The sequence below is a fragment of the Dipodomys merriami genome, unplaced genomic scaffold (assembly GCF_024711535.1).
Source record: "Dipodomys merriami isolate MVZ:Mamm:240054 unplaced genomic scaffold, mDipMer1.0.p SCAF_3, whole genome shotgun sequence".
Classification (NCBI taxonomy): Eukaryota; Metazoa; Chordata; class Mammalia; order Rodentia; family Heteromyidae; genus Dipodomys; species Dipodomys merriami.
Window position 1 is genome coordinate 24955777 of NW_027204492.1, and position 25831 is coordinate 24981607.

The following is a 25831-nucleotide window of genomic DNA, read 5'->3' on the forward strand; positions in this document are numbered from 1 at the left end:
AGGGTTGGGTAAATCCATGGTGAAGAAGTAGTTGGAGAATGCACTTCAAAGACAGTCAGCTCTTAAAACTCACAAGCATTATAAACTTAGCTTCTATTTCTGTTTTGCCAATATGATCTCATTCAAAGATACATGTATTTATTGAGGAGTGAATTTTGTTGTTAGCCAAATTAAAAACATGTATTCTAACAGGCTTCATATTTAAGCATATGAATCTAAGGCAGATGCTACACTTCAGTTTCCAGACTGCACTAAAAATATAAATGCAATAAATTACAGCATATAAAAATAGAATATTGTTTAGTCCTTAACATGATGTTTTCATTTTCTTCACTTGTCTCTTGTTTTCCAAATTCTCCTATGATGAGCAAGCATTATTTTTGTTACTTGAAAAAGTTTCATAAATGCTATAACACTTTTTGTAGCGTGTGGAATGTCTTGGCTATCAGGTGACCCAAGTTCTGCTCCCAGTTCCATCAGTGAATTGCTGTTGACCTTGAACAACTCAGACTTCCTGCTGTTAGCCTCAATTTCTTATCTAGGAATTAAAATGATCTGTAGTTTTCCAGGAATGTTTTGGGAAGCCCTGGAATTCCATGACAATGCCTCATAGGCTGCCAACGGAAGGAGAAGGGTAGGCTGAATGATTGGAGATGAACTCTTTCATATTACTCCAGTAAGAGTATCTGCCTTACAAAGTAAGGTAAATCAGACCCAGAGAGACAAAGGATGCATGTTATCCCTTATATGTAGAAGCTAGATACAGCTTAAATGTGTAAGTAAATACATTTGGTCATATGCCAAGTATATTCAAATATATTAACTGAAATATAGTAGATTCAAGGGAGAACTGAAATAGTGTAATTCCTTAGGCAAAGTTTAGCAGGAAGCTGGTACTTAAAAGGGGTGGGGGGGTAGTTGAGGGGCAAGGGATAGATAAATGAAGAGGAGAATGAAGGACAATGCAATCAAGAATCCAATGTAGGGCTGGGAAGGTGGCTCAGTGGTAGAGCGCTTGCCTCTCATGTATGAGGTCCTGGGTTTGATTCCTCAGCACCACATAAACAGAAAAAGCCGGAAGTAGTGCTGTGGCTCAAGTGGTAGAATGCTAGTTTTGAGCTGAAGAGCTGAGGGACAGCATCCTGGCCTAGAGTTCAAGCCCCATGAACACCCCCATCCCTCCAAAAAAAGAATCCAATATATATTCTACAAAATTAACAAGAGTGAAGAAGGGATAGGTGGGGAAGATATGGCTAAGAATGTTGAAAGGGGTGACATTATTCAAGATATATTTTATTCATAAACTGCTTTTTAAATGACAACTTCTTTGTACAACTACTTAAAAATTGAAAAAAATTAAAGTTCACTTTATATAAATTTTTTCGATACCATCTTTTCAGCAAAGGGTTTGATCTCTCTCTCTCTCTCTCTCTCTCTCTCTCTCTCTCTCTCTCTCTCTCTCTCTCTCTCTCTCTCTCTCTCTCTGAATGTCTATGTGTATGTATGGCAAGAAATAGGGAGATATGAGGGGAAGGGAAGGAAGGAAGGAGAGTCTCACAGAAGGAAGGAAGGTGGGAGGGAGAGAGATCTTAAAGAATAATTGGGGTGAATGATAGCCAAAGCTCCTGCTAGCACTGACTGATACTCTTATTTAGCCTTTTAACAAATTCCCTGAAGCTTTTTCTTGCACTGGTCCAAATCTGTGGAGTTTTATACTGACAATACTTGGACAATACTCTTGCTGTAAAAAAAAAAAAAGAAACAAAAAAACAAAAACCAGTCTCTTCTTACCTGTGAGCCTGTTTACCAAGCTGGGTGCAGAGCTGCAGAAATAGAGCTGTGAAATTAGTAAGTGGATTTATATTTGGAATTAGAAAACTAATCTTCATGGGGAAATTTTACTGGTGGTCAATATTAGGAAAATAGAGGAAAAAGGTACAGGCTGGACCTGATCTTCCACAAGTGAAGACTGTATATTGAGGAAAAACAGCAAGGGGCAACAAACCTTCCTGCAGGTGTGGAGGTTGTATGAGTGGGTAGATTTGGAGTTGGGCTTATATGGGTCTTAACAAAGAAGCTGAAAATAAAAAATAGGCATGCAGACCAAAGGAATATAGGTCCCATGGTTTCCCTCATTTGCAATAATTAGTATATATCTAGGATAATTTTATCAGATGAGCAGGAGAGGTCAAAAGTTATATACATATGACCATCTAAGATGATGCGCACACTGGAGAGAAACCAGGAGGACAACACAGAACTAGAGGGAATCAGGGAAAAACATACAACAGCAGGACCCATGAATTGCACTGGACATCGACCAAAATGAACTAAGCAACTCAATGGCAGCGATGGGAGGGAGGGAACAAGTGGGAAAGAGGGAACAGCTGATGCTATGCAAAACAAAAGAAATGTACATATCCCCCAATGTAGAAGAAATAACTGTATTGCAAAGCTCATAGAACACATAAATGTTATAGACCATGATAGACAATTTGTCCTAAGAAAGTTAGAATGTGTTTGTGACTTTAACTAAGCTTCACTATCCCACAATACTGTGAAATTTGGGAAATTATATAACCACTTAATCACAATAAAAAAATTTGAAAAGAAAAGATGATGCTAATTGAAATGAACCCCAAGATATGGACATAAGAGGTCTTTCTTTGTTGTTGTTGCTTTTAATGAACTATGTGATTTCTTTGTTTCTTTTGTATGTTCTTCCCCTATGGTATATCCCCTGTTGTTACTGTACTTGATTTTGTTACCCTACATCTTATATATACATTTGTCTAATTTGGGGAGGGGAAGGAGAGTAACAAAATGCTGAAACAAGGACATTGCAATAATGATACCCACAAGAAACTATACTGGAAATGAACTTTACAACTTTGGGGTAGGGAGGAGTGTGGGAGATGCGTAAGGGAAGGGATAGTGGAGGAACAACAAAGGAGGGGGTGTAACAATGCTTGAGAAGAAATGTACTCATTGCCTTACTCATGTAAACCCCTCTGTACAGCACTTTTACAATAAAATAAAATTTAAAAAAATAGGCTATGCTCTCTTGGAGGCCAAGGGCAGTGTCCTTAGCCAGGCCCCAAATGAAATGCTTTACCTAGGGTAAGGAGGCTTTCAGCTAAGTCAAGCTCTGAGTGACCTGCCTGCAGACAAGCAAGTGAGCATGCACCTGGACTTTTGCTTGATATGGGGGAATAAGTCAGGAGACAATCCTTCAGTCAAGAGCTCTTTTACATATGTATCATGAGAGGGAGATACTAATCTACTGTCCATTTAAAATATTAAACCCTGGGGAGGTAGTGGAGAGAGAGAGAGAGTGATAGAAAGCATGACAGACAGAGACAGAGACAAAGAGACAGAGACAGAGAGGGACGGAGGACAGAGACAGAGACCTAGACAGTGACATTGATAGGGACAGAGACAAAGTATTTCCTTTCTGTCTTGTTTCTGTTGTTTCAGTGGGGAAAGAGAAAACTGAACAATGAAGTCCTTAGTAGAATAAAAGCAACTGCAACACCTGGTTCACATCCTTTCTCACTTTTTAAGACAGTTTACACCAAAACATTGGTCAATGTAGCAGTATAGCTACTGATTCAAGACTTTGCTGGTAGACTTGGCAACTGAAGACAAAACTACATTTCTTGTGTGTGTGTGTGTGTGTGTGTGTGTGTGTGTGTGTGTGTGTGTGTGTGTGTGTGTGTGTCCCAGGGCTTGAATTAAGTGCCTTGGTGCTGTCCCTAAACTTCTTTTTTTATATATTTTTTATTGTAAAGATACTGTACAGAAGGGTTACAGTTACATGAGCAAGGTAATGAGTCCATTTCCTATTGAGCATTGTTACCCCCTCCTTTATTTTTCCCCTACCATTTCTTTCCTCCCCACTTCCATAACTCATCCCTCCCTCCTCAAAGTTATAAAGTGCATTTTCAACATAATGTCTTGTACATCTCATTGTTACAATGGGTCTTCCTGTATCCTTATTTCAGCATTATTATTTCCCTTCCCCTCCCCAAATTAGAAAAATGTATATACAAGATGCAGGGTCCCTAAGCTTCTTTTGCTAGAGGTTATGCTCTATCACTTGAGCCACAGCTCCCTTTCTGCCTTTGTATAAATCTCATAGTCTTTCCTGCCCGTACTGGCTTCAAATGATGATTCTCACATCTCAGACTCCTAAGTAGCTAAGATTACAGATGTGAGCCACTGGTGCCCAGATAACTTTACATTTTTAAGCTAAGGATGTTCTGAATGTAGCCTACTAAAAATTAGGAAGATATTAAAGTTACATCTTGAATACTTAGCTTTTTATTTTTGTACTATTTTTCCAACACTATACCTTGTTTGCTTTCCCCCAAATACTAAGGACTCCCGTGTTCTATTCTCTCATTTTCCCCTTTAATATAAAATAGAATTGTTGATAAATTTATTCTCATTAATTACAAATGATTGATTATATAATTTCTTCCCCAAATAATAAAAAAGGAGTGAGAATACCATTAAGCCATATAAATCAATATATAGATAGTATTGCATGTATAGTGTGAATTTCTTGGGGAAAAATCTCAGCCTGATACTTACTCTGATTAGTCAAGAGGGCTCTAAATCTCACTACTTAGGTAGCCTTCTACACATAGGACTGAATGTTCTTGTTTCCTAAATATGTGTTTGTTGTGATAGTTAGGAAAAGTGTAAAAGTGTAAAAATTGGGTATTCATTAGCCTTGGTGATGCAATAGCCTTGGGAGTTGCTGGCTAACTAAAAGAAACTCTCTGGAAAATCCCTTTTCTTTCCTCTTTTCTTAGAGGAAGAAAATTTAGGAGATAAAACAAACCTGTGAATGTAATGCAAAAAAAGGGCCAACATTCTGTTAGGGAATTAAAGGAAAATTGCATGCAGTCTATTCCCACTGTTTTGAATGGTAGTCAAGACTTATCAGAAATGTTTAATTTTAGCACAGAAGAGAAGAAAAAGTAGTTTAAAAATAAACCAGAGATTTAGAGAAAAGGCTGGCAAGTTCAGTATAATCTCAGGTACAAATGCATACATTTCCCCAATTGGGTGGGAGGGAAATGGTGAGAGGGATGTGGCATTATAGCAGGACAGGGATTTCAAAAGCTACCATGAAAAAAATCACCTGTGAATCTTAAGGAATTCAGAGTCTTGGATATATAATTCAATGGTCTGGACAAAGGTTTGGGATATGGATTTATTTTTTTAATTAATTTACTTTATTGTTATTATATAGGTGCTGTACAGAGGGATTACAATTACATGAATCATGTAATGAGTACATTTCCTTTAGTATAGTGTCTTCTGTTCCCTCACTCCCAGTCCCTCCTTCCCATCTCCCACCTACAAGTTGTATAGTTCACTTTCATCAGTGTCCAGTGAGTTCCACTGCTTCACTTTTTTACCCTTTTTCCTTCGAGTTCTGTACCCTCTCTTCAACATTTCTGAAGATATACATTTGAATGTAGCATACATAAGAAAAGATCACTGAATCATTAAAAATTTAAAAATTGAAAAAGAAGAGAGGTTTCTTATTTCTATATCATGGAGTTCACACACACACAATGTAAGTATGAAGAGGCATTTTGTCTTTGTGTTTCTCTCTTAAGAGTAACTTCTTTAGGTCTCACTGCATGTGAGTATCTAGAATTTAACATACCACAATGTATTTTAGATCTAATTTCTGCATATCATAGAGAACACGTGCTGTTTGTCTGAGCTTGTCTTACCTCATTTAACATGATTTGTCCTAGTTCCATCCATGTCCCTGAAACTAACATTTTATTTTTTCTAATGGCTGTATAAAATTCCATTGTGTATAGGTACCACATGTTTTGGATCTACTCATCTATTGTGGGGCATCTGGGATCTTTCCATATCTTAGCTATATGGTCTGTCCTGGGAAGGCAGAGCAGACTCCTCCCTCCTCTTGGCTAAATTTCCACCCACTACCTGTGTTAACTTGGTAACTGACACACCTGGAAGTAGTCACCTTCCCCTCCTGGGAGTCACATGCTGGGCCACCCTTGTTCATGCCTCGGATCAGACAGTGGGAGAGTCCCAGGTCCTGTGGTGACATCTGGGTCCAGCGTGGCCACAATTCTCCCCCACCTGGCCGCACCTCTCCCTGCCCCTGGCCTAGATAAGTCCTAGCCTGGGGAAGCTTGCCCCTTTTGGCCTCCTGTGCCTCCATCATGCACGGTGGGGAAGTGAGTTCAGAAATAAAACTTTTCTTCTTGCCTGAATACCACGTGTCATGGTGTTCTCATTTATCAGCCACCTACTTTAATTTACCTTACATATGGTGCTAAAACATGGGAGGGGTTTTTGAATCAGGAATGGCATGGCACAGTTGCTCAGTGACTCTCTAGATGTGGTGCCATGCCAGAGAACTCCCATGGCCTTTAGCAGAAAGGCTAGTAGGTTGCAGATAAATGAGAACACAACGCCCCATATTCAGGCAGGAAGAGAAATTTTATTTCTGAACTGCCTGCCCTACCATGCGTGGTGGAGGTGCACAAGACCAAATGTGATAAGGCACCCCTGGCCAGGACTTATCTAGACCAGGAGAGGTGTTGCCACACTGGATCCGGGTTTGACTTCAGAACCTGGGACCCTCCCACGATCCAATGGGAGGCATGACCAGGGGCATCCTAAGATGTGACCTCCCACAAGGGTGAGGTGACTGCTTCCATGTGTGCCAGTTACCTAGGTAATTCAAGTACTGGACAGAATCTTAGCCAAGAGGAAGGAGGAGTCTGACCTGCCTTCCCGGGGCAAACCATACATTCCAGTCCTTTGCTAATTATGAAAAAGGGCGTGGATTCTCTTTAGCTACTTCCTGCTGGCAAGAGGCATCAACATGATGGACAAAAGGTGGAGATGTGGTTCCCTTCAGGAGAAGGCAGCAGGGAGCAGCTGTCCCTTGGTGGTAGACTCAGGTCCTTGAGTGAAGTCTAGAAGAAGTCTTGTGAGGCAGGGGCTGGGCAAAAAAAAATATTAAGATGTCTCTAGTTATTTCTGACATCTGGAAACTAAGTAGGGGAGAGTGTCTGGTAACAAAGGTAAGAATGTAAGTTCCCTTTCAGTTAGAAGGTAGACAGGTACTGGCATTAGGTGGGCAAGCTTCTTATTTCTATTGATATCATTCCTTTTACTCCTCTCCATGGTTCCTTGTTGTCAGGACTGGCCTTCTCCTGGGGGTCTATGTGTTTGTTGTTTGGATAGCTTGTCCCAGTTGGCATTCATGGGGTTTGAACTCAAGGCCTGTGCACTGACCTGAGCACTTCTACTCGAGGCTAGCACTCCACCACTTTGAGTCACAGTGCCACTTCCAGCATTTGGCTGGTAAATTAGAGATAAGAGTCTCTTGAGCCATTCTTCCAGCCTGGCTCTTAGCTGATTAGTTGGAAGATGAAGTTTTAGAGGGATTTTTCTACCTGACCTGGTTTTGAACTGCAATCCTTGCCACAAAAACCATTTTTATTTCCAATTAAAGCAATAAGGATACCAAATAGAAATAAGTAGAGATTACCTGCATCTTGTCAAGAATTGACCAACAAATATTCTGCAATGACAAAACTCGGTAGTTGTGATGAAAGTTTTAGCACAGATATAGTATTGATTTCTGGTGACCCTAACAATGCCTAAGTTAATCAAGTTACTCTAATCAAAGTTCACAAGAGGCGCTCCTGGCCTATACCTGTTTCACTAGCATAACAACATAGCCAGCCTTTTCCAGGTCAGTCTTACCTTTTCTAGGTAAGATTTACAAATTTAATATTACAGAAAGAATGTCACACAAGAATCTTAGTTTTTGCAAATCCAAAACAATCTTTCACCAGGAATCAGCTGTGTGTGATGGAGTCAGCAAGAGTCCAGTCTACTTTAACCACGGTAGAGGTAGTCAGGATGGTCTAGGCAGGAGTGAGGCCATCTTTCCAGGTTGGAACAGATGTATTAAATCTGCATTAGGCTGCAATCCCTTGATGGACTATCACACCTCCTGCTGAATTGCCTGCAAATTTCTACACATACTGGTTAAAGCTTTCCCTAAGGCCTGACTTTAGCGAAATCTCCCATTGGCTATTCTGAACAATGCAGCAGTGAACATGGATGTACAGGTGTCTTTATCATATCCTGGCTCATGATGTGGTTCATGATGTTCAAAATAGATGTCCAGGAGTGCTATGGCTGGGTTGTAGGGAAGGTCCATATTTAGTTTTTTTGAGGAACATTCACACTTGTGTCCAGAGTGGTTGTACTAGTTTACATTCTTACCAACAGTGCAGTAAGGTTCCATTTTCCCCACATCCACACCAACATATGTTGCTGTTTGAATTCACAATGTTGGCCAGTCTAACTGGGGTGAGATGGAATCTCAGAGTTGTTTTGATTTGCATTTCCTAAATCATACACGTACAGCTATCTGATGTTGATAAGGGAACCAAAGACTTGCAGTGGGAAAAATAGCCTTTTCAATAGTTGAGAAAACTGGGCATTCATATACAGAAAACTAAAAGCGGATCTCTGATTGTCATTAATATCAATTCAAAGTGCATCAAAAACCTCAACATCAGACCTGAAACTTTGAAACTACTGCAAGAGAGAGTAGGAGAAACATTAGAACTTATAAGTAGAAACTTTTGAAAAGAGGCTCTGTCCTTAGCCATGCAGAAATATTTTAATTTGATGTAGTCCCACTTGTCAAGTCTCTTTCCTATCTTTTGTGGACCTGGGATTCTTTTCAAAAGATATATTGGATATTAGGCCTTTGTCTGATATATTGTTGGTAAAGATATTCTCCCAGTCTGTTTGCTGTCTTTTTAGTTTAGAGTCAGACAAAGGCCTAATATCTAATATAAACAAGGACCTGAAGAAACTAACCCCTCCCAAAGCCAAGAAACCAACCACCAAATTGGTAGAGTAGCTAAGGAGAGACTTCTCAGAAGAAGAAGTAAGAATGGTAAAGAAACACATGAGGAAATGCTCTTTATCCATGGATTTTTTTTATGTTACTGAAGTAATGTAGGAGTAAAGGTAGGTTTGAGGAACATTGGCTTGAGGAAGAGGAGAAAGTTCCTACCACAAGGTATGAACCACCAAATGAAATTCAAAATACCATGGGTGGAGTAAAGTTAGAGTTAAGAAGGAGTTCCGGGAAGATGGCGGAGGAGAAGCTGGAATCTGAACAAGCTCTCGCATAGAAAGCAGCTTTAGAGTTCCAGTGAACAGTCCTAAGCCAGAGAATCACACCAAGTGTGCCATCACAGGACAGAGAGTTAGACAAGAGAGGGGAAGCCAAGGCAAGTGGTCGCCAGCAGCCGCCACGGCGGCGGCGGCGGCGACAGGGTCGCAAGCGGCAGAGACCACAGCCGGGGGCCATACCTGAGCGCTCACACAGAGAGTCCGGGACGAAGGAGCCAGACGCAGCGGCCGAGCGGATTCTACTCAACACCAGCAAGAACCAACAAAGAGCGGACATCTTCACCCTGCAGCTTGCAGACCAGAGACGACCCAGGATCCAAGACTCGGCACCAGAGACGACCCAGGACCCAAGACTCGGCGTGAGTACAAGCCCGACATCCTCACTCCTCAGGGAGCAGAGGAAGGAAGGCCACCCCTCCCCCCCCAGCACCGGTGATCTCCATCTTGGATACCGACAAAGCTCGGAGTTGCTGCTAGCTTCAGCTCAGGCCTTGGAATAAAATGAGTCATTTAGCAGGTCACAAGAACTTAACGCCGAAGTGACCTGCCAGACTCAGCTCCATCCAGGGAAAAGTCACCCAGCTCAGGCGCCAGCCTAGCCTCACTGGGTAACCAGAGCCAGAGGCTGCCCCTCCCTCTAGCAGCCACCACAATCAATTGAAAAACAGAAACCCTGAGAATGGCTCCAGGCTGGGCACTGTGAGCTTTAACACAAAATAGCCCCAGGGAAAAGCTACTGTTTGCTGAAAGGCCTCAACTCCACCCAGAACCTAGCCTCATCACCACATCCCCCTCTTTTGTGACTCTCAAAGCAGACCACCCTCCCAGAAAACTAACCTGGGAGGGGGATCTCAAAATCTTGGGTAAAGCAGAGCATTTTTCTGCCTCTTCCAACCAACCGACTTAAGAAACCAATCAAGCCACAGGACCTCAAGCTGACCAGAGACTCCAAGAGACTGGTTGCAGACAAAAGGGAGATACAGGATTCTTCCCACTCCTCCCCCCCCCAAAAAAAAAAAAAATCAAAAGACTTTTTTTTTTTTCTTCTTTTTTTTTTCTTTTTTTTTTTCTCTTTTTTTCTTCTTCTTCTTTTCTTTTTTTTTGCTTGTTTTTTGTTTTTTGTTACCTTATATATATATATATATGTATATAAATTTTTTTCCCTTCTAAAACTCTTATCAATCTTTAATTTTTGCCTCTTCTGAAAAAATAATTGTTTTCCAGTAACTTTTTTTTTCTCATCTTATAATTTTTATTTCAGAATTACGTGAATGTGAGTTTTCCTTTCTTTTCTTGTCTTCTTTCTCTTTTTCTTTCTTTCTTAATTATCTTTTTGTTTTTTATCTAGCTCTACTGAACTTCTGATCTTTTCTTCTCCCTTAAAGCTTTTCACATCTCCTCAATGTCCCTCCCCTTCTCTGAACATATTCATATTCCTCTCTAAATAGACGGTCTTTTAACCTCTATAATAACATTAATTTTTATGTTTCTATTCTTTTTCTGGTCTCTCTTTATTCCCCTTTCCGTCTCTTCTTTTTCTCTCTCTCTCTACTTGCATCCTACCAAACCCATTTCCTGCACTGTGAGTAGGACATAGTTAACTCTCCCTGTGCCTCCCCACACCAATCTATTCCTATTTTTTACCCACATCTCTCACTAATCCTAAGAATTTCTGGTTTTCCAAATTCTTTTCTGCGGTTCGAAGTCCTTTAACATATAGTCGTTTGATGTTGAATAGATGTATCTGTTGAACTAGATTGTATCTGTAGACTATTGACTGTACAAATGCAAACTTTGGTTGATGGTTGCCTTAAGATAGTGTTCTAGCACAAAACTGGTGCAATCTTTATCTCAAATGGGCCGAGTAAGCCGGAAAAACACAAGAAAAATGGCAAATTCGGGTATCTCAATTCCCAACCTTGATAATCAGGGATTAGAACAGATAAAGAATAACCCAGAGGAGAGTTCCCAAATAGCTCTACAAACACTAATAGCAAACATGATAAATGAGAAGTTTGACAATGTACAAAGGACTCTGTATGAGCGTGATAGGGAGAGAGAGGAGGCATCCCAGAAGTTTATACAGGAATATCATAAGCGTGAGGAAGCTTCTCAAAAACTGATACAGGATTTGCATGAACAACTTGAGAATACTCAAAGAGAAAGGGAGGAATGGCGTGAGCAGGCAGAGAACACTCAAAGAGAACTGCAGGAATCCCACAGAAGGGAGGAAACTAATCAAAGAGTAATTCACGAATTAAGAGACCAGGTAGAGAATACACAAAGATCACTAAAGACATTCATGGAATCTATTAACAAAGAGCTGAAGGAAGTCAGGGAGACCACAAAGGGAATGTTGAATGGAACCCAACAGAAGGAATGGGAGTCCAAAGAAACCATAACCAATCAACAAAGTGATTTGAGAACAAACACTGAACACCAAATTAAGGAAGTAAAGAAATTCATACAAGACCTAAAACAGAGCTTCAACAAAGAACTTGAAGCCATCAAAGCTGACCAATTAGAAGGAAAAGAGATAAAAAACAAAGTAGAGAGACTTGACAGCAGGTTAGACCATGCAGAAGATCGAATCTCAGGGATTGAAGACAGCCTAGATATTATAGAGAAAGAACATACAACCATCCAAGACAAGTCCAAGAAATATGATAGGTCTATCCAACACCTGGAGGACACCATCAGAAGGCCCAATTTAAGGATAATGGGTGTAGAGGAGCACCTAGAAACAGAAGTTAATGGTCTAGGAAATTTGTTTAACAGGATCCTAGCAGAGAACTTCCCAAACATACAAAAAGATAGGCCTATTCAGATACAAGAAGCTTTTAGAACCCCAAATAGACCAGACCAGAATAGGACATCCCACTGTAACATTATAATCCACACAGGATCAACCCAGACCAAGGAAAAGATCCTTAAAGCTGTCAAGGAGAAAAGATTAATCACCTATAAAGGGAAACCAATTAGAATTACCTCAGATTTCTCAGCAGAGACAATCAAAGCAAGAAGAGCCTGGAATGACGTATGCCATGCCCTAAAAACAAACAACTATCAACCAAGAATACTGTACCCAGCTAAACTCTCCTTCATAACTGAAGGCCAAATAAAAACCTTCCATAGCAAAGAAAAATTGAAACAATACATCTCCACCAAACCAGCCCTGCAAAAGATTCTTAAAGATGTCCTACACATAGAAAACCAACAAGAACGCAACAAAGGCCAAGAAACTGCACACAAACTGAGAATCCAAGAACCTTAGGAAGAACCCAGTTTTCACAGCCCCCAAGAAGGTGGATAACATGGCAGGAACTCCCAAATACCTCTCAGTCCTATCTCTTAACGTTAACGGACTGAACTCTCCAATTAAGCGACATAGACTGTCTAGTTGGATTAAAAAACAAGACCCTTCTATCTGCTGCCTGCAGGAGTCACATCTTGCCCGTAAAAACAAACATATTTTCAAGGTTAAAGGCTGGAACAAAATCTACCAAGCAAACGGCCCTCATAAACAGGCGGGAGTTGCAATCCTAATATCAGATAAAATAGACTTCAAATTAAAATTTGTGAGAAGAGATAAAGAAGGTCGCTACATACTAATTAAAGGATCTCTCCGTCAGGAGGATATTACAATTCTAAATATCTATTCGCCAAACAATGGAGCACCCAAATTTATCAAAGAAACACTACTTTCCCTCAAATCCCAGATAGATCCAAAGACATTAATCGTTGGGGATTTTAACACACCACTCTCCCCACTAGATAGATCAACTCGGCAAAAACTCAACAGAGAAACCGCAGATCTAAACAGCTGCATAGATCAACTAGACTTAACAGACATTTACCGAACATTTCACCCAGCAGCATCAGAATACACGTTCTTCTCAGCAGCACATGGAACGTTTTCTAAAATAGACCACATTTTAGGCCACAAAGCAAACTTGTCTAAATTCAGAAACATTGAAGTTATACCTTGCATTCTCTCTGACCACAAGGGAATAAAATTAGAACTCAACACCAAAAGCCACCAAAGAAAGTCCGGTATCACATGGAGGCTGAACAACACACTGCTGAATCATGAGTGGGTCATGGAAGAGATTAGAAAGGAAATTCAAATGTTCATGCTATTCAACAAAAATGAACACACAAATTACCAGCTCCTCTGGGACACAGCAAAGGCAGTACTCAGAGGAAAGTTTATAGCTCTGAGCTCCTACATCAACAAATTGGAGAGATCGGAAACTAACAATTTAATGACACATCTAAACCTCCTTGAAAAAGAGCAGCAAGATAAACCCCAATCCAGTAGACGGAAAGAAATAATCAAAATTAAATCAGAATTAAATGAATTAGAATCCAAAAAAACTATAGAAAGAATCAACAAAACAAAGAGTTGGTTCTTCGAAAAACTTAACAAAATTGACAGACCCTTAGCAAACCTTATCAGAAAAAGGAGAGAGCACACCCAAATTAATAAACTCAGAGATGAGAATGGAAACATCACCACAGAAACAACCAAGATTCAGAACATTATATGGGAATACTTCTCAAAACTTTATGCTAATAAGTTTGAGAACTTGACAGAAATGGACCTTTTCCTAGCAAATATTGACATGCCAAAACTAAACCAAGATGAGTTAAACCAGCTTAACAGGCCCATATCAAGCATTGAAATAGAAACAGCAATAAGAGACCTCCCAGCTAAGAAAAGTCCAGGACCAGATGGTTTTACAGCGGAATTTTACAAGGCCTTCAAAGCAGAGCTCACACCAATACTCCTCCAACTCTTCAATGAAATTGAAAGAGAAAGCTCACTACCGAACACATTCTATGAAGCCATCATAACCCTCATCCCAAAACCAGGCAGGGAGTCATCAAAGAAAGAGAACTATAGACCCATTTCTTTGATGAACATTGATGCAAAACTTCTCAACAAAATTTTGGCCAATCGACTTCAACAATTCATCCAAAAAATCATACACCATGATCAAACAGGATTCATTTCAGGGATGCAAAGCTGGTTCAATATACGCAAATCAATCAATATTATTCATCACATCAACAGGAGCAAGAATAAGAACCACATGGTTATCTCAATAGATGCAGAAAAACCATTTGACAAGATCCAACACCCCTTTATGATGAAGGTTCAGGAAAAATTAGGAATCCATGGAACATTCCTCAATACAATAAAGGCTGTATATGACAAACCTACAGCCAGCATTATACTCAATGGTGAAAAACTAAAGCCATTTCCTCTTAACTCAGGAACAAGACAAGGATGCCCACTCTCTCCACTTCTCTTCAATCTAGTATTAGAATGCCTAGCTACAGCAATAAGGCAAGATGCAGACATAAAGGGGATCCAAATAGGGAAAGAAGAAATAAAACTCTCCCTCTTTGCAGATGACATGATCTTGTATTTAAAGAATCCCATAGACTCCACTCCCAAATTACTCAAGCTGATTCAAAACTTTGGCAAAGTAGCAGGTTATAAAATTAACCCCCAAAAATCAATGGCTTTTCTATATGCCAACAATGAGAAAAGTGTGGCTGAAATTAGGAAAGCAACTCCATTTGTAATAGCCCCACAAAAAATAAAATACCTAGGAATTAACTTAACCAAAGAAGTGAAGGACCTCTATGATGAAAACTTTAAAATCTTGAAAAAGGAAATCAACACAGAACTTAAAAAATGGCAAAACCTCCCATGCTCCTGGATTGGCAAGATTAACATCGTGAAAATGGCAATACTTCCCAAGGCTATCTACAAATTCAACGCGATACCTATCAAAATTCCACCCTCATTCTTCAAGGAAATAGAGGAGGCAATCCAAAAATTCATATGGAACAATAAAAGACCCCGAATAGCAAAAACGCTCCTCAACGGAAAGAACACTGCTGGAGGAATATCAATACCAAATTTCAAACTCTACTATAAAGCCATAGTAATCAAAACAGCTTGGTATTGGCATAAGAACAGACCTCAGGACCAATGGAATAGAATTGAAAACCCAGAAATGAACCTACAGACCTCTAGCCATCTAATCTTTGATAAGGAAGCTAAAACAATAGAATGGAAGAAAGACAGCCTCTTCAGTAAATGGTGCTGGCAAAATTGGTTAACTACATGTAGAAAACTAAAGCTAGATCCTTATATATCACCCTGCACCAGAATCAACTCCAAATGGATCAAAGACCTTGAACTCAAAGCAGACACTCTGAAAACATTACAGGATGGAATAGGAGAAACCCTAGGTCTCCTTGGCTCAGGTCGAAATTTTCTGAATAGAGACCCGGAAGCACAACAAATCAAAGAAAGGTTGGACAAATGGGATTGCATAAGATTGCAGAGCTTCTGCAGGGCAAATGACATAGCTGGCAAGATCAATAGAAAGCCCACCGATTGGGAGAAGATCTTTACTAGCCATACAACGGACAAAGGTCTCATATCTAAAATATACTTGGAACTCAAAAAATTAAACCACCCAACAACAAATCCTCAAAGAAACAACTGCCCAATAAATAAGTGGGCGAAAGACTTAAAGAGAAGCTTCTCTGAAGAAGAAAGAAGGATGGCCAATAGACACATGAAGAAATGTTCAACATCCCTAGCCATAAAAGAAATGCAAATCAAAACAACATTGAGATATCACCTCACTCCAGTTAGAACAGCAAAAATCAAGAACTCTAATGACAACAGATGCTGGAGGGGATGTGGACAGAAAGGAACCTTACTTCATTGTTGGTGGGAATGTAAACTTGTTCAACCACTTTGGAAAGCAGTATGGAGGTTCCTCAAAAGACTTCACATAGATCTCCCCTATGATCCAGCAATCCCACTTTTGGGCATTTACCCAAATGTTTACAAACAAGACCACACTAAAGCTACCAGCACAACTATGTTTATTGCAGCATTATTTACCATAGCTAAGATATGGAACCAACCCAGATGCCCCTCAGTAGATGAATGGATCAAGAAAATGTGGTATATATACACAATGGAATTCTATGCCTCCATCAGAAAGAATGACATTTCCCCATTTGTTAGGAAATGGAAAGGTTTGGAAAAAATTATATTAAGTGAAGTAAGCCAGGCCCAAAGAAGCATAGGTCCCATGGTTTCCCTTATTTGCAATATCTAGTATAGGTATGAGTCAAGCGGAAAAGGCCAGATAATGTGATGTTAGGAAAATGAACCCTTAAATATGTATTTTAATGTTTTCGTTTCTTTCATGCATGTGTTTCTAATGCATTTATAAGATTATTTCTTTGTTGCTTTGTATGTCCCTCCCCCACAGTGTAACCCCCGCTTTCACTATATTTGATGTCAGTATATCATGTGGAGGAGATGGGGACAAACAAGTCGTTTAAGGATTCAGGTGGACCTGTTGCAACAATGAGAAGTACAAAATGTCATGTTAAAACCAGCTTTACAATTTCGGTGTGGGGGGGGAGGGGGGTATAATTGGGTGGGGGGAGGGGGGTAAAATTGGGTGGGGGGAGGGGGGAGGCAGGGAAGGGAAGTGAAGGGTAAACAAAGGAGGAGGCTGCAATGCTTGATAAGAAATGTATGCATTATCCTGCCCATGTAATTGTAGCCCCTCTGTACAGTATGTTCTCAAATAAAATAAAATACAATTAAAAAAAAATCCTTATAATGCCTAATCAAAGTCCCAAATAAAAATCCTCAGATGGTTTAATATTTCACATTATGAGAATTATAAATGGTTTAAAAGATCTGAGTCCTAAGTTATATCTATATTTAATATGTAAATTATATATAATTTATGAATTGTATATTCGTATATAAAGGCAAAAGCAAGTGATAAGAGTTTGGGACAGTTTTCTATATGTAAAAATATTCATAGTTTTATGCTATACATAAACTTTAATATGCAAAATGTATCAAGTAATATATATTAAAAATATATAAAGATTAAAGAATATCTCATGTTCCCCCTTATAATAAAGAATAAATTTAAACATTTAAAAAAAAAAAAGTTAGAGTTAAGTATGGGCCATTCATTCAGCAAGTAAATATTTCCTGATTGTGTAGTGGATAGAGGCAATAGTGAAACAGACTTGTCTTTTTCTTTAAAAGGTATACCTAGTCTATGTCAGTGGGTCTATCAGAATGATTTGGGGAAAATTTTACATGCAAGATATTGGACATTTTCCCAGAATTTTTATTTGAATTGATGAAGTTGGGGGGTCTAGGCACTGGTGGTTTTGAAAGTTGCCTGTGTGGCTCTAACTACAGGCAGCATTGAGACCATCTGATCCAAGGCAGTTAGACAAGTATGATGATCTAGAGATAAATGTTGCTGGGACCCCTTAGAGGATGAGAAAGACCCAAGCATCTTCTATATTTTTTGAGGCATTCATAAAAAAAATTAAGAAATGCCACAAGAGAAATACAAAGCTTTGATTTATATCTAACAAATGAGTCATTTTAACATACACAAAGACTACAATGTAATATAATTGTGCTATTCATAAGATAATTACCCAGAATGTATAAATTTATTATTTCATATCACATCACCGGCAGTGCAGTCTGGTACCCAGATACTATTTAAAGTTGTGTGATGAATTGTCTTCTCCAATCTTGTTGAATGTATGTGACTATGTGACATCTGTCTCATCTGCAACCCTTCCAGGTGTTGTCATCACTGAAGAAGGACCCCTCTGACCCTTTTTATGAGGGTAAGGAGAAAGCTTTTTAGAATTACTGCTAATTCCCTTTCTATCTAAGTTAGATAATAACATGGCTATGGAACTGTTATGCTGTCAAAGTATAATGGAAAAACTTTTATGAGATGATTTTCCAGCATAAAGGAGGAAGCAACTGCAGGGGTCATCACAGAATGCCCCTGAAGTGAATGCTGATGCTGTAGGGAGTCAGGGAAGCCTACATCCTTCAGGCTCAGGGATGCCAATCTCTGTAGACTTCCCTGTCATCTTAGAATTAGATCCTGACCCTCAGGCTGGAAATGTGAAGATTGTGTAGGGGTGATGCAGGTTTGAAAAAAAGGTTAAGGTTGAAGGAATTTTTGTTTGTGGCTTGTGTTTTCATTTGCAAATGAGATAACACACACCTCTTGGGAAACAAGAGTGATCATAAATAAAAGGAAGAAATGACTCAAAGAAGCACAAACTCAGTAGAAATGGTTTGGGGTTGACAAGAACAGTTATCTGCTATTCCTAGGAGATTATCTTCCAAAACTGCTTCCTTGCTTGCTAGAAACTGTTTTGCTTATTCTAGGTATAAATGCTAAAAAAAAAAAAAAAGGAAGTGGCTTGTTTGAAACAGTGATTCTCTTTTGTGGATTATGACAGAATGTGCATCTGAAAGAAACTGAGATACTTACTGGAACTTTCTGAGTTTATTATCAGAGACTTTGCCTTTGAGATGACTGATGATCCATATAAGGCCAATAGACAGACTAGAAGGACTGAATCTTAGCAGATAGGTAACTACAGGAAGAGCCTTGCCTACAGCTATTTACTTTTACCCCTACCTTGAGCATACAACTTGCCAAAAAGTATGGTCTAAATGACTTATGCTATCCTTCAGACCTGGGTTTAGCATACTAGGCATGAGTCCTGGGCACAAACCAAGTTCACTGAACTGAAGCCTTTCTTTCCTCCCACACTTCTGATCAGCTATAGGATTTTTCTCTCCACTTTCTGCTTAGTATTAGACTCACCTGTTAGGACTGGAACCTTGCCCACTTTCCTTGACTCTTCTCTCATTCTTGTAATCTTTCTCTTGGGCTTATATTGTCACCTATAGAAGAAAGTTATATAATATGGGTCTAATTCAAATGTACTTGTTATAGGTTTTTATGATGATTGAAATAAAATGCCTGCATTGGGTTAGCTGTACAAAAATTATTTTTATGTCATTTTTATAGTAACTGTAAATAATACTTAAATGCATAATTTTATTCTCCAGTCACTTGATGGGGTCTTAGTTCCTAACACAATGATAATCTACTTGTAAAAAGAGGCCATCAGTACTTATTCTTGGCATTCCCTATTTATGGGCCTATGGGAGATGAATTGTTCATGGGTTCCTTTGAATATCATGTATTAGACTTTTTGTATCAGTTTCTTATTTCTACTGCAATAAATGGCAGTCACATCTCAAATCCTTTTTACAGTGTGAGATAGCAGTCATAAGTTCTGGCTGTTAGTCTTCAAAAATTTGGGTTTATATTTATTCTCCCATTTCAATGATTCGATCAAGACTCCCATTCCAGTGGCAGAATCAAGAAGAAATGGAAATCCAGAGCCATGTGTAAAGGTGTTCCAAAATTTGGTTTCCTCTAAGAAAAATTGTTATCACCACCATTCAAGCTACGTCACTTGGCTTAACCATTCTCCCCTTCCAGCCTTTGTACATACCTGGAATTCACTGCCCGATATTTTTGCCAGTTCATATTCTACTTGTCATTTGGGTTTCAGCTCCAGATCTACCTTGTACATGGCATCTCCCTCATGACATTCTATTTTATAGTTGTCATCAACCTTGTACTTTTTTCTTACCTGACATTTTTACCTTCTTCTCTCTGTTGCCTACTTTTGTGTGTCAAGGGTACAAATAAAAGTCAGGCCAGCATTCCCCAGAAAGTGGGAAGTGTGGCTATCATTTCAAAGAAGGAAGAGAAATAGTAGGAGATCAGTTTGCCTCTAAGTCACTAAGCATCTTGGACAGCAAAAATAAGCTGCCAAATCTAGTCCATCTCTTCAAATCTGATAATCCTCTGAGGCTAAGCATTTGCTCTTGGTTACTATAATTATGAGTTTGTAGGCGAACATTAGAACATAAAAAGATGAGCCTTTCAAATAGTTTAGTAAAATCTTGAGATGAAATTTCCCTGAAAGCCAGGACCTTAGGAATAATATTGTCAACTAGTTATAATAATTGTGCCAGACTATGCCTAGGGGCTCTTCTTTTAGGATGGCTACCAGAACAAATGGGAAATTGATTAGAAAGTATATGTCAAATAGCTGTTTAAGCTAACAAGTAAGTTCAGAGTTCAGCAAAGGAATTGGAAAATATTGCTTTTCAAATTAGTGACTGACTGATAAATGTCTGCTAATCACTAAGGTTTATAATAATATATCTTTTTGAAATTATTGATATTATTGTTGGATCATCTTATAAAATACTCTTGGAAATCTCAGTTGTCTCTTAGGATTTCTGAGCAGGCCATAGGCAATTTGGTGACAGCCAACCTTAAAGAACAAATGTGTAGGAGCAGTGGTAGAGACAGCAAACACCTGGATTACAATGGACAAAAATTCATAAAGCATATAAATCTTTCAGACACACCATGTTCAAGTCTATAAATTATTGTTGAAAGTTAAGCTTTTTTCTGATTGTTCATTGGGTTACATACATAGCTATCAAAATAGCTGGTGGACTGCATAGGCCAGGACGTTTACAAGTTATTTGGATTTCTTATCATTTTCTGCCTTTGGGGGCTCAAACATGATTAAATAACATCCACCCCTATAGGAATGAAACTATCACAATAGGAATTAAATTAATATGTGCAAGAGAATGATTAACAGGATAGGTTCAGGCATATGCTGCATTGATTCTGTGTCAATTGTTTTTGTGTGCAGAAGTTTCAGCGGTAAACAATTTTTTTTTACAAAGAGCTTAATATACTGGTGTTAAAATTTCTTTCTTTCCTTGGCCACTTGCCATTTGAATAGCACTCAGTGTACATCTTTCCATTTGAAGATATAAATATTTTATGAAATGAGGTTTGGGATATCTGCTTCTTTAGATTGAATCATCACTTAAATTTATGCTTCTTTGTCACTCTTCTTGGAATTGTTAAGTCTTAGGCTATATCCACTTATCATCTAAAATATTTAAAAGTGAAAATTTTAGTCTCCAAGGTAGAATTTTCTCCCTACATGTAGGCATGTTAAAATAAATACAGCAGTTTGATAAAGAAAGCAGGTAAATTACATAAAACAATTAGGTATCCATTGTGGACCTAATATTCAGTGGAAAGGCACACTAATTTATTAGTCTATATTCCTCATAATAAAGTACAATGGCCTCACTTCTATTCTACTCACGGTTACTACCCTATTTCAAACCTCTTCCACCTGGACTATAACTATAATCTCATGTAAAGTCTCCTTGTCCTCTCTCTTGTTTTGTAATCCATGCTCCATCCTTTGCTTTTATAGATAGAATACTTACCATAAAGCAAAAGTAGGCTGTTGTTAGATACTGTGAAAGAAGGAAATGGTGAATAGTTCTAGAACATGAAAAAAGCTAAGTGACCAATCAGGAGTCCAGGAAATTTATGAGACAATTGGAGTGAAGCTCAAAGGTTTGATAGTAACATACTCTGATAGTTCCCAGAATTGTGTCCAGGAGAGGTCTAAGACCTCTGATAATAGAATCCTTCTGTAATCCTTTATGCCAGAGCATCTAGAACTCACAACTCCACTGCTGCTGTTTCTGGATAATCACTGTGGACTTAAAAAATACTCTTGCTGTTTCTGATTGGTTCCCTTGTTACCAGTATCCTGAATAAGACCATGAACTATAAAGTTAGCACAGTGGTTGGCATAAAGCAGTCCTTAAAATATCTATAAAATGTTACAACGTGACTATAATGTATAATGTCTAATCAGTGCAAATACTATATATAAATATCATTTACAGGTTATCTTCTCTGGCTAAGTGAAGTCTCGATTGTCACCATCATCACAGTTTTCACCCTCTGAGTGTTAATCAGGGAGTCTACAAATTAGCCACACTTTTCTTAAAGTGCATCAAAAATGTGAGTACTGTGAGGCGGGTATGTATAGTTTCACAGTTAATCTAGGTTTTACTGAGCATTACTATAAGCACTAAAAATTTCCAGTCTCCATTTTATCTTCTGCAAAGTTCATATTAACTGTCAAAATTCTGATAGATCTTTTTCTCCTCTAAGCCATTCCCGTGAAGTGGATCTCCTGTTATCTCCTGCCTGATTATTAGAGGATTTGAACTGTATAGTATTTGACAGCATTTCCAAAGGTAACTGTTCTCACTTGTAGTGTTCACATACTTTCCTTGAAAACAACTTCTTAATAAATTAAACTTCATTGCTAAAGAGCATTTCTTGAACATTCCAATTTGATTCTGTTCTTATCTGCATTTGTTGAACAAATTACTAATCACTTTACTGTGATTTTATAACAAATTACTTAAGCCCTGGACAAGGGGAAGAATAATAAAAAAGGTAAATGAATTTTTCCATGGCCTTATTTGGAGAAGATTTTGCTAAGAGTTGTACTTACATAAGTTTTAGCATTTTTGTCCTTGTGATAGTGGAATGATTGTAAATAAATTAGAATCAGAGTACATTACAGTTTTCTAATTTTCCATGTAGACAATTCCAGACCCACAGAGGTGATATTGTTTGATCATTGTCACACAACATGGGAGATCCTATAGAAATTTACAGAATCTAAGAGTTTGAAGAGAATTTAATGATTATATAAGCCGGTATTCAATGCAGTACACAAATTTCTTCTATAACATCTCCATGCCTTTTCTTATATCTCTTCCTGACTTCTTCATTGTAATATATAACAATGATCTCTTGTTTATAGGTAAGTTGAATATTATTAAATTATTGGTTCATGTTAGTGGCAGAGGCATCACTAAGGCTGGTACACACTGATAACACAAAGTAATGATGTTGGTATATAAGACTCTAATATCATTAAATTTCATGGATTTGTCTTTTGTTTTATTTCACCTGGTTTTAATAAATCAACTTTTTACAAAAAATCATAAGGGTGGAATCAACTGTTGGAATAGACCTAGGTTTTTTGTTTTTTGTTTTTGCCTTGGGTGAGATTTCCTTTAATAATTCAACAAAAGTGTACCTCTACAGAATAAATGATGACAGCAATTATAAGAATAATAATAGCTACTTTTTCTTGAGAATTTTCAGTGTACTAGACATTTTGATAAATAGGAATTTTAAAATGTTATTTTCCTTCTTCCAACAACCTTCAGGAAGTAATTTTTACTAAATGGATTTTGTAGATAAGAAAGTAATAAGTCAGTTAATGGGAATAACTTGGCTTAAATGCTTTGTAATCAATGAGTAGTAGAACTGGGATTTGAATTCAGAGCTGCTTTATGACAAAGTGTATGTATTTTTCAACATGACACTGCTGAAAAAGTATTTGGGGCTGGGAACATAGGTCATTCATAGAGTCCTGTTAGCATCATGAGTCCCTGGGTTTAACTCCAAGAACTTAATAAAATGAATAAATGTTAATATAAGAGGAACTGGAGAAGTGGCTCAAATGGTAGAAAACTAGATACAGGACAAAAAGCCAAGTGAAAGCATGAGACCTGAGTTCAAGCCCCAATACTATCTCTGTCTCTGTCTCTCCATTTCTCTCTGTCTCAGTGTCTTAGCCTCTTACACACACACACACACACACACACACACACACACACACACACACACACACACACACACACACACACACAGACTCATGGAGAGCCTTACCATCACAAAGCATTTTACCTTTGTTATTGAATGTGATAATCACAGTTGCCCTTTGAAGCATTTCCTCATTTTATATATATTTAACATTTTTTGAACTTCAGACTTGAAGATACATGGCTATTAGAGGCAGAGAAATGGAAGAATACAAATTTAGTCCCTTATCTCTAAAACCTATGCGCTTTCTACAATCCTGAACAATATTGCCAAGAGTGTACATTTCAATAAGAAGATTGGAAATAAAATGTTTCCAGCTCACTAGGGATACTCATTGTCAGTATGCAATTATAAATCTTTTAAACAAATAAAATATATTTTAGTTTCATTTTTTTTCTTACTGATGAGCAAATAACCACTCACTATAAAACTGGTCTTTGGGTAGAATTGGAATGTTTTGGATATTGCCTTAGCTTAGTCAGGGAACATCTGAAATATCAAATGGCTCCTCATTTGTTGTTGGAGGGAACTAAATTTTTAATAGGAGACTAAAACTGCTGAAGAGTATTACTTCTATTGTGTCTCAGTTGCACTATATATCAAATGAGAGGCATCTGAGTTACATTCAGCCCAAGACTAAATCCTATTACCAGAGCCAGATGAGTGTTGTACTATCTAAGAGTATAAAATTATTTAGTCATGTGAGAGCATCAACTTTTCTCACACTAAAAAGACAGTTGCAATAGCTTTTTGTGTAAAAGGTGATGATAACAGCAGGTTAATATTGGAGGTAGCAAGTTTCTCTAGTGGTGAGCAGGTAATCATGCACAGGGCTTCATTTGTTGACTGTATGTTAATGCAAGATTTTATATTTTGATCTATATCTCCATTAACCATTCATACTGCAAAGGGGGAAATGAAAGTTCTCATTCACTCTTAGGGCAGTGGAGGGAAAAGCAATCACACAGATTTTTTTTGCTTGTGTTTCTCTTATTACTTGGAGAATGACTATGAGTTTGGTTTGGTTAGTATGGCTTAATCTGAGAACCAGATCTAGGGAGAAGGCATTGTTATAGTGGTACTTATATTCTTGTAAATGTAAATGTATTCATTTTTTCTATACATTAATTATAAGAATTAAATTCATTAATAGATATTTATTGTTCACTTAGTATGTACTAGGCACTCTTGGAGGCACTGCTGCTATAATAGTCAACAGAGTATGCTATGATAGAATCTATATCAGGATCACATACAACCAAGACACAAAACTAAGTGATAGATATTAAGTGATGGGGCAGAAATAAGAGAAATAAGTACATAGCATACAGTCTTAAGGTTCAAGGAAAGCTTCCTGGAAGAGCTTGATGCTAAGAGGAAATCTAACAGTAAGTAAGCTAAGCAAGTTTTTAGAGTAGGGAGCATACAGTGTCTCAGTCAGAGGAAAGACAGAGAAGTACTTAGACTGCCAGGGTATCAAGATTTGTTCAATAAGGCTGAGACAGAGAGCACAATGAAGGGAGTGACAAAGACAAGAAAAAAATGTATAAGCAGAGGCAAATGACAAGGCCACTTTGTATGCTATATTTAAAATGTTCAACTTTATCCTAAGAGAAATAGGAAACTATTGAAAAGATTTAAGGATTTTCTTTGCATTTATTATCTGATGGTTCTGGAGAGTTATTGTATAGATTGGGGCTAATTTGTGCTCCAAGAGGATACTGTATTCCCATTTTCTTTTTTTATTTATATTTTTATTTTTTATTGTGAAAATACTGTACAGAGGGGTTACAATTGCATGGACAAGATAATGAGTAGATTTCTTATCAAGTATTGTAGCCTCCTCCTTTGTTTCCCCTTCTCATTCCCATTTTCTTTTTTTTCTTTTTTTAATTTAATTTAATGTTTTTATTGGGAAAATACCATACAGAGGGTTTACAATTACATGGGCAAGATAATTAGTACATTTCTTTTTGATTCCCATTTTCTTTACTACACCTAATTCTTTTCTATAATCAAGAAACTATCTGGTTACACATACTATAAAAAATTATGGTGTCTAGAAGAACTGTTTTGCTTTTGGTATCATTGAT